The sequence below is a fragment of the Octodon degus genome, unplaced genomic scaffold, assembly GCF_000260255.1.
Source record: "Octodon degus isolate 3935 unplaced genomic scaffold, OctDeg1.0 scaffold00045, whole genome shotgun sequence".
NCBI lineage: Eukaryota > Metazoa > Chordata > Mammalia > Rodentia > Octodontidae > Octodon > Octodon degus.
The window spans coordinates 12,688,441-12,698,207 of NW_004524621.1; the positions used below are offsets into that span (position 1 = coordinate 12,688,441).

General features: G+C 48.5%; 1 pseudogene; it reads right to left on the bottom strand.

Moving 5' to 3' along the window:
* Positions 1 to 2,340, bottom strand: LOC101566417 (annotated as a pseudogene).
* Between the last annotated feature and the right edge of the window lie 7,427 nt (positions 2,341 to 9,767).

Here is a 9,767-nt window from a genome sequence, read left to right on the forward strand (position 1 = left end):
TGGTGCAGGGGGAGATGGAGGTCCGGAGGGGGGCTCCAGCTGGGGGCCAAGGCCACCCCAGCCCACTGCTCAGTGCCCACCATCACCGACGGTAGCGGTAGCGCTTGAAGTGGAACCAGAGCTGGAAGATGCCGTTGGCGAACTGGCAGCGGAAGCCGTGGCGGCGCGAGTACTCCCACTCATGGTTGATGATCTTGAAGGCGATGTCCTCATAGGGAGGGCCGGCATGGAAGCACAGGAGGGCGAAGTCCTTGTTGTCGTTGCAGGCCTCCAGGAAGTACTCAGGTGTGGAGTGCTTGTCGATGAGGTCGGGGTAGAAGATGTTGAACTTGTAGCCCTGCACAATCTTGGGTGGGGGGTTGTCGAAGTCATAGTGTGTCCGGTTGTATTTGTTCCACTCGAAGCCCGTGTGCACGCGGTTGAAGAAGCGTGGCTTGCGAGGCCGGTACTTGTCAGCCCACAGGTAGGCCTTGCTGCTGAGCGGCAGCACCACACTGAACTGTGCCTCATCCTGGCCCATCCCCTCCTTGGCGCGCCGGAAGAAGATGTCCTCGGTGCTTGCGCTGGAGTCCCCTGTGAGGTGGAGCTGCTGCCGGGACAGCTGCAGGTGCTGCAGGTCTTCATCTGGCTCCAGCACGCGCGTGTCCCGCGGCAGCTCGTGTGCCTTGAGCAGCCTCGGGCTGTATCTGCCCGCATCGTAGTCCTCCAGGCTCTGCTGGATCAGGTCCTCCTCCATGAGCATTGTCTCGCCATCACCTTTGCCCTCTCTGGGTGCCGACTCCTCCTCTGCAGGGCTGTCCTCTACTGAGGATCCTGACAGTGTGGGAGCAGGCTCCTCAGGCTCCCGTTTCTGGCTGGGGGATGGTGGCTCGTGCTCCATGCCTTGCTCCTGCTTTAGCATGCACAGCTTCTGCTGCAGCACGTCCTGGTGGCGCTCTTGGAGCCTGGCATGGGCCATGTGCACACGCAGCTGCTGCAGCAGGCTCTCCCAATAGCCCATGTCCAGGTTGGGGCCTCCAGCCCGGATCTTGTCCTCGATGCCCTGGAAGATGACCTGCAGCTGCGTGTAGGTCTTGCCCTTGAACACTGACTGCACGTCAGAGCTGACCAAGGCATTCACACCTTCCCTCCGCTCGCCTGGGCCCCTGCCCGAGGCCTCCAGCTTGCAGAGCTTGGAGATCTCATCTTCAGTGATGATGGTCATGTCACACCAGAAGTCTGCATTCTTGCCCTGCTCCAGCTCCATGTACACCTGGATGTCCTTCAGCAGGTCCTCCATGTCCACCACTGTGAGTCCATTGAGGAAGGTGTATGGTTCATGCATCTCCACGGCCAGGTCGTCCTCTGTGCTGATATACTTGGCCAGCAGGTCAATGGGCTTCGCTTGCCCATTGCAGATGCGGATCTTGGAGCGCAGCTTGGCCTGCTGCAGGTGGAAGTGGTACTCTTGTTCCTCCCACACCTTGAAGTGCTCCACCTCCTTCTCCCGCTGCAGCATCTCCAGCTCCTGCTCCCGCATGGCTTTCTCATGCTCTCGCTCCAGCCGCAACTGCTTCACCTTCTGCAGTTCCAGCCGATTGTCCTCCTGGATCCTCTTGTTCCACTCCTTTAGCTCCTTCTCCTCCAGGTGGCTGATTCCCTTCTTCTCCAGGGCCTTGTTCCAGATGAAGGTGCCCAGCAGGTTGTTGTCGCCAAAGGGGTTGTCAGTGTTGGTGTAGCCCATGTACTTCTCGCCCCAACCCATCTTCCTACGCTTCTTGCGTTCCTTCACTTCCTTTTTGGCAAGCCGCCGCGCCCGCTTCTCCTCCGGCGTCTCAAAGGCCTTGAGCAGCTTCTGCTGCTGCTTTCGCTCCTCTCGTAGCCGCAGCCGCTCCCGAAGGCTCTGCTGCTGGCTCAGGACCACTGCCACTCTGGGACTCTGTGGGTGCCCTGGGGAGGCTGCACTGGACGCAGATGATCGCGGGGACCCTGAGCGCCAGCATCCATATTGGTTCCACGACTGCTCCTCTCCAGACTCTGATGCTGAGGACCGGTCCTGGTTCCAGGAATGCCAACGGGGTGTTGGGGGGCTCCAGCTGTGCCCTGCTGGCCGCTGCCACCACTCTTCCTCCGAACCTGATCTGCGTTGCCGGCTCCACCACAGCCTCATCCTCATGGGACCTGCGGCTTCGCTGCCTGTGACTGCCGCTATGACTTTGGCTCCAGCTCCGACTCCCACTCGGCTTCCTCCTGCCCCTGCAACAGAAGAACCTTGAGCACGAATGTGTGCTGTGACCCATTCTCTATTTTAAATTTTTCCATTTATGTATTTGGTACAGGGTCTCACTACGCAGCTGGGACTCATAGTGATCCTCCTGTTTTCAGCCTTCCTGTAATGGCCAACTAAAATTTGTGCTATAATTATAAACTTTGTGCTTTCTGTTGGGTAAAGAATTTAAACTCATCCCTGACTCAAAAAAAAAAAAAAAAAATTAAACTCGGAGCTGGGGAGATGGCTCAGTAGAATAAGTGCTTCGCTGGCAAGTGCAAGGGCCTGAGTTCAATCCCCGGTTCCGAGGGGGGGGGGGGAATGTAAACTCGCCTTCTGTTCAAAGTTGTTTAGTAACTAGACACCGTTTTACTAGGATAGGCTTCCTCCCTAACCATTTCTTGTAAGCAGTCAGTTTAAGAGATATCTTGTAAAACCAGCTGGATGTGCTTAACTCCTGACCTCTTTGTGCAAAACTTCATGCGCACAGGTGCCCAATAAACGGAAACTGAACAATAATCCCAGAAAAATATGTTGAGTGATGGTCACCCTGACCCTCCAGGTGCTGTTCTGTGTCAGGTGACAAATTTGTTTTACTGAACAGGATGTGGTCTTTTGTTTTAAAAACCCCCTGCTTCCCGGGCTAGGGGCTGCTCAGTCTTCTGCATAAGAACTGACTGAAGGTCCTGAGCTTAGTAAAGGCTCTCTTAAATGACAATCTGGCTTCTGATCTGGTTCCTATGCTGAGCTGACCCATAACACTTCTTATCGCTGGGATTACAGGGGCTCACCACCATGCCCATACTTGGTCACCAGCTCAGTGCACCATGGGGGAGGGGCCAGTGAGGCATTCGGGACCAGGCATCACTTAGTCCAGTGAGCTATCTCACCTGCCCAGCTTTTGGTTGTTTTGACAGTCTCACTATGGTCAGTCACTAGCTAGGTCACTAGGTCAGTCTTGCAGTGATCTTGCTGCCTCAGCCTCCTGGTTCTGGGATTACAGGTATGTGCCATCAAGCCTGGTTTTAATTCTTACAGTTCAACTACTTTTTGAGGTCATTGACAGACATTATTGCCTCACTTGGGATTGAAGCCAGGGACTTTGCCCCGACTTACATTCCTAGCCTTTTAAAAATTTTTATTTACTTTGCATAGTACTGGCAATTGGACCCACAGCTTTCACCCTGAGCCCAGTCATATTTTTTATGCCATATATCACAGCCCCAAGCCATATTTTTTTAGATAGGTTCTGAAATTGATGGTATGTTGTAAATTGTTATCAAGGGTCGGCCAGATACTCAGTGGACTGAAGCACCTGCTTAGGCAGATGCAGGGACTGAGGTTCAATCCCTGATGTTCCATGCTAGCTCCAGCTCCAGGGTGCACTGAGATGGCAACTGAGACGGCATGTGGCCCACGCCTGTAATCTCAGCATTTGGGAGGCTGAAAATGGGAGGATCACTCAGTCTGCTCTGTGTAGGTAAGACTGTATTAGGGTTTTGCTTAGAGGAACAGATTTTTTTTTCTGTATTTTAGCACAGCGTCTAAAGGGTCTACAGGGTCTCACTATACAGATCGAACTTGTAGTGATTCTCCCATTTTGAGTTTCCCAAGCACTGGGATTACAGGCGTTGGCCACCACACCCAGTCCCAATCACCCACTCTGCGCACCCTGGGGGTGGGGCCAGCAGGGCAGGCCAGAGATCGAACCTCTGACCCCTGCGTCTGTCTATGCAGGTGCTTTAATTCGCTGAGCTATCTGGCTGGCCCTAGAGGAACAGGTACTGACACAAGATGTACAAATGTATAAGGAATTATAAGATTGGCTTACCAGCCACAGAGTCAGAAGCGTGCAAACTGAAGGATCCAGCCCCAAGATCTGAAGCTCACTTGCAGTGCTCCGTGCAAGTCTCTATTAGTCAGCCAATGGGCCTGACACAGAAGGCTGAAGAGTCTGCGCCAGAGAGCTGAAGGTCCAAGTCGGAGGCTGAAAAGTCTGTGCTGCAAGACAGGAGATAAAGTCCAAGCTGAATGCAACAACTAAAGTTGCTCCATAGAATTGGAAAGTAGACTCCTTCCTGAGCCCTTTTATATGGTCTGTTTGTGTTGAGCCACTCTGGGGCAGGATGGCAAGCCCTAGGGTGGAACCAATCAGGCCCCAGGGTGGGTCCTCCCCCCAACCCTGTACCGCCCTATGGGGGGGCAAGGCCTTGAAACTTTCCAGTCATCCAGCCAAGTTGACACAAGGTATCAACCACTACAGATACACTGTACACCCTGTACTAAATATATTTTTAAAAGTTATCTAAATTGTTATTAGCGCCAGGGAGATGGCTCAGTAGAATAAGCACTTGCCTGGTAAGCACAAGGACCTGAGTTCAACCCCCAGTTCCACCAAAAAAATAAGTAAAAGTTACTAGCACATTAATTTTGGGCCGCATAAAATAACATGCAGTCCTCTGGGTAATAGCACATTCACTTCTCCAGAGAAGAGGTTTGATACCTCAAATTTAATTATGGTGCTTGGCAACATGGAACATAGGTAAGTGACTCTTAGATGATTTTGTGGTTAATAAACATGAAACAGCCACTTTCACATGCTAAGGGTAGAAATATCTGTCAAGGGGCTCAAAGTGTCCCTTGTGCTGCTCATGGTCAGACCACCTTTTCCCTACATACTGTATATTTTCAATTTTTTTTTTTCGGAACAGGAGATTGAACTCAGGCCCTTGTACTTGCCAGGGAAGCGCTTATTCTACTGAGCCATCTCCCCAGTCCCCTATTTTTAAAAAATGTATTTAGTACAGAGTCTACAGGGTTTCACTACATAGATTGGACTCATAGTGATTCTCCTGTTTTCAGCCTCCCAAGCGCTGGGATTACAGGTGTGTGCCACGCTCAGTCTCAATTGCTGTCTGGGCGCACCCCAGGGACAGGGCTGATGCAGCACACCGGGGACAGAGCCTCTGCCCCTGCCTTCTGTCTAAGCAGGTGCTTTAGTCTGCTGAGCTATCTGGTTGGCCCATACGGTATACTTTTAATTAATTTGTTTTCATTTTTTAATGTATTTGGTACAGGGTCTCACTACTCAGCTTGGACTCATAGTGATCCTCCTATGAGTTTTCAGCCTCCCAGCACTGGGATTACGGGCGAAGGACACTCTTCTAGGACTCGTTTGCCAGCTCAGCGAGCCCTGGGGGCATGGCCCACGCAACATGCAGGACTAGGGATGGAACCCTGATTCCTGCACTTGCCAGAGCAGGCGTTTAGTCCGCTGAGCCTCACTGACTGTCATACTGTATATTATTGTTTCTTTGTTTTTGCTTTTGTACTGGGAATCAAACTTGGCACATTGTGCTTTCCAGGCAGATGCTGTGCTTCTGAGCTATATTCCTGGCCTTTTTTTTTTTTTTAATTTTGGTTTTCTTTTTTAAAAATCTTATTTATTTGATACAGGGCCTCACTATGCAGCTCTGATTTGTAGTGATCCTCCTGTCTCAGCCTCCCCAGCACTAGGATTACAAGCATGTGCCACCACACTTGGTTTTAGGGGTTGGCACACCTTGCAGTACCAGGGATCAAACCTGGGTCCTTGCGCTTGGCAGGCAGGCCTGTAGACCCCCCAAGCTATCTCCCCAGTCCAATATTTTGGTTTTCTTAAAAAGTACAAATTAGAATTAAAACAAAAAAAAATTACAAGTGACACAGAATTTCACTTAACAAAGTAATATGAATTTCACAGTATTTGTTGTAATACATTGTGTTGTCTTCCAACCAATTATTCATATTACCAGATATATGTATGTAAAATTGGAAGAAGAAAGAAAAAAAGGAACGTATAAGAAATTAAGAGACTGGTGAGATAGCGCATCTGACTAAGAGCCTGCTTGGCAAGCGGAAGGATGGAAGTTTGTTCCCCTGTACTACAAGCCTTGCTAGGCATGGTTGTATATGCATGTAATTCCAGCACTCTGGAGGGTGAGCCAGGAGGATTGTTGTGTTTTAGGCCAGCCTGGATTACAAAATAAGTATAGGCTGGCCTTTACTGAATTGTGTAGCCCAGGCTGATTTCAATCTCAAATTTGGCATCATTGGCCTTCCTCTGGCTCCAAAGTGCTGTGATTACAAGCGTGCATCACTGTGCCTTTTTTTTTCTTTTTTTTTCTTGGCAGAACCAGGGATTGAACGCAGGCCTTTGTGCTTGTCAGGGAAGCACTTATTCCACTGAGCCATCTCCCCGGCCCATAAAGTTTTGTTTTTTTGGTTTTTTTGGTGGTACTGGGGATTGAACTCAGGACCCTGTGCTTGCCAGGCAAGCACTTATTCTACTGAGCTATCTCCCTGCCCCCCGCAACTGTGTCTTTTTTAAACAAAATCATTTATTTATTTGGTACAGGTTCTTGCTATGCAGCTTGAACCGTGTAGTGATCCTCCTGTTTCAGCCTTCCCAGCCCTGGGATTACAGGGATGTGTCACCACGCCCAGTTTTGTACCCGGTTTTTGCTTTCTTTCTTTCTTTTTTTCTTTTTTCTTTTTTTGCGGAACCGGGGATTGAACTCAGGTCCTTGCACTTGCCAGGCAAGCGCTTATTCCACTGAGCTATCTCCCCGGCCCCGATTTTTGCTTTCTTTCTTTTTTTTTCCTTTGGTTCAGAGAGGATCTTTCTTTGTAATGCACACTGGCCTCGAACTCACTATGTAGCCCAGGCTGGCACTGAACTTGCAGAGATCCTCTTGTTTTAGCCTCTTAAATGCTGGAATTACAAACCTGCACCACCTTGCTCACGTTGTTTTTTATTTTAAGATTCAATAAAGACAATTCACATTTAGTTACACTGTTGAAGCAGGGCACAATGCATTCAGTTACGAATATTTTATTGTAAGCCAGTAGATTAAATTTGATTACATCTACCAAAATGTTAGTCATTTATTACTGATTGTTTCCAAGGATATGCCTTATATAAAAGTGATTTAATCTACTTATTTTATTGCCTTATATGTATTTTCCATGATATCACATTCTCATTTTAGTCCACCCATGAAGATTTAAGAGGTGTACAAGTGGTGGTAATGGCTGGGCTTAGTGCCACATAACTGCAAAGTGAATTTTCACTTTGTAAAGTGAGTTCAAAGCCAGCCTGAACTATACGGGCAGACTGTCTCAAAACAAAAAAAAAACAAATAGGACTTTACAATACACCACAATTACTGGTTTCAATTTTTTTTCTCTCTTCTTTTCCTTCTCTCCCTGCCTTCCTTCTCTATGGCAGTACTGGAGTTTAAATCAAGTTCTTACACATGGTAGGCCAGTGCTGTGTCACTGAGCCAAATCCTTAGCTCTTAAAATTATTGATTAAAGTCCTACATATGTCAGTACGTTCTCTTTGTTAAACAAAAAACAAGCTCAGTAGAATAAGTGCTTGCCTGGCAAACACAAGGGCCTGAGTTCAATCCCCAGTTCCGCAAAACAAACAAACAAACAAACAAACCTAAAACTAAAACATTGACTACATTTTCTGGTGCTGGGGAGATGGCTCAGTAGAATAAGTGCTTGCCTGGCCAATGCAAGGGTCTGAATTCAAACCCTGGTTCCGGAAGAAAAAAAAAAAGACTATATTTCCTTTTGGATAGCTCCTGTATCACAAAACTTCTTCCTCCCTCCAGATACCCTCTTTTATCATGGTATATTTGTAGTTAGGGCTTTGATGTGTGGCTCATACTGGCTTTGAACTCACACTGATCCTCCTGCTTCAGCCTCCAGAGTTATTGGTTCCAGGTATGCACCACCATGTCTCGCTTGTGTATATTCTTTCAGAAGCTTTTCTTCTGCTTTTTCCTTTAAGTCTGTCAGGTTTTTTGTTTTTTGTTGTTTTTATGATGAAGGGGATTGAACTACTGAGCTACATTCCTGGCCCTTTTTAAATGTTGAGACAGGGGGCTGGGGAGATAGCTCAGTGGTCTAAATGCCTGCCTGGCAAACACAAGGACCTGAGTTTAATCCCCAGTACTACATATGGTTTTGGAAACCAGGCGTGGGCTTCCAAGTTGTGCTGATCCTCCTTCTTCAGCCTCCCAAGTGATGTGATTACAGGAGTGTGCCACCAAGCTCAAGTGCGCAATAATTGATGACTAAAAAAAGGCTATGAACTGTTTAGGACTATTTAACGTTTCAATTATTTTGGTTAATTAATTTAAAGCAAATGTCTTGGACACTGAAGGTGGTAGTGTTTGTCTGTAATCTGAGCATTTGGGAGGCTGATGCAGGAAGATTGCTTTGAGGTCCTTCCCCCCATCAGTGATTGAACTCAAGACTTGTGCTTGCCAGGCAGGCGCTTAGGTCGCTAAGCTATCTCCCCAGCCCCTGCTTTGAGTTCTAGGCCAGTCTAGGCTACATGGAGAGTTTAAGGGTAGCCTGGACTACACATTGAGACTACGTGAAAACAACAAAAATCTTTTGAACTAGCAAGTTAGTAATTAGCACCAACCTCAGTATAACAAGTAAATACTCGTTCTACTGCTGAGTATGGTATCATCTTTTGGGTCTAATTAGACCATTAGACCAATAAGAAAATACTTTCAAGCTCTAAAACACGTCTCCAGTAAAAGGTCATATCTGGGAGCTGGACTATTCAATTTCGCCAAGACACAAAACCTGATTTGAGTGTCTCAGGCCAGAACATAACTCTCAAAGTCTCTTTCCTTATTGTCAAAACGGGGCCAACACTAGCTAAAGTACACACAATCTATCCTGACTGTGTAGTCAGTTTACATTGAGTAGACAGTGAATAAATGTTCGTCTCTTCAAAGTAGAAGGAAATTGGGAATACAGAGCTCGACCCAAATTTAACCACAGTTGGAGTGATGAGGAACCCAGTCTTATGGACCTTCTAGGAATCTCGAGTTAGCCAGAGCCGTTGGCATTTTCCCGCGCACGACGCAGGGCGGAGCAAAGCTGGCTACGCGAAGCTGAACCCACGCACCAGCAGGACTACATTTCCCAGCGAGAACCACGCGGGGCCATTTGGCAGGTGCCACCCACTGGTATTCAGTACTAGAAGTTAGCCCAGGCCGCTTGCCGCAGCAACCTTCTCTCAGAACATCTACTACCCAACCCGTGGGCCAAAAGCGGCCGTGCTAGGCGCCCTGGCAGGGGAGCATGCTGGGAGAAGTAGTCCATGCCTGCAACCTTTGGAGGCTGGGCTCGCCGTGATTGGCTTGCCCACATCACGTGATGAAAAGCGTGCCACAAAGGAAGAAACTGGCAGTTCTTCATGAGGTCATCACTGCGCGACAAGAAGGTGGAAGTGCGGCCTCTACCCCGCACAGAGGGTAATCTCCAGGCGCCAGAAATGCCGTAAACTTTTTCTTCCGTACATTTTACTTTATTTGTTCTTTCACTTGTCTCTACTACCTTGGCGGTGTTGGTTTCGTACAGTTGCGGGTGGGGTGGTGACGAATAGGCAGCGCGCCGAGGAGCCGTGCCCAACCAACGCCTCGTGGCACCTCCTGGGGTCGTGACG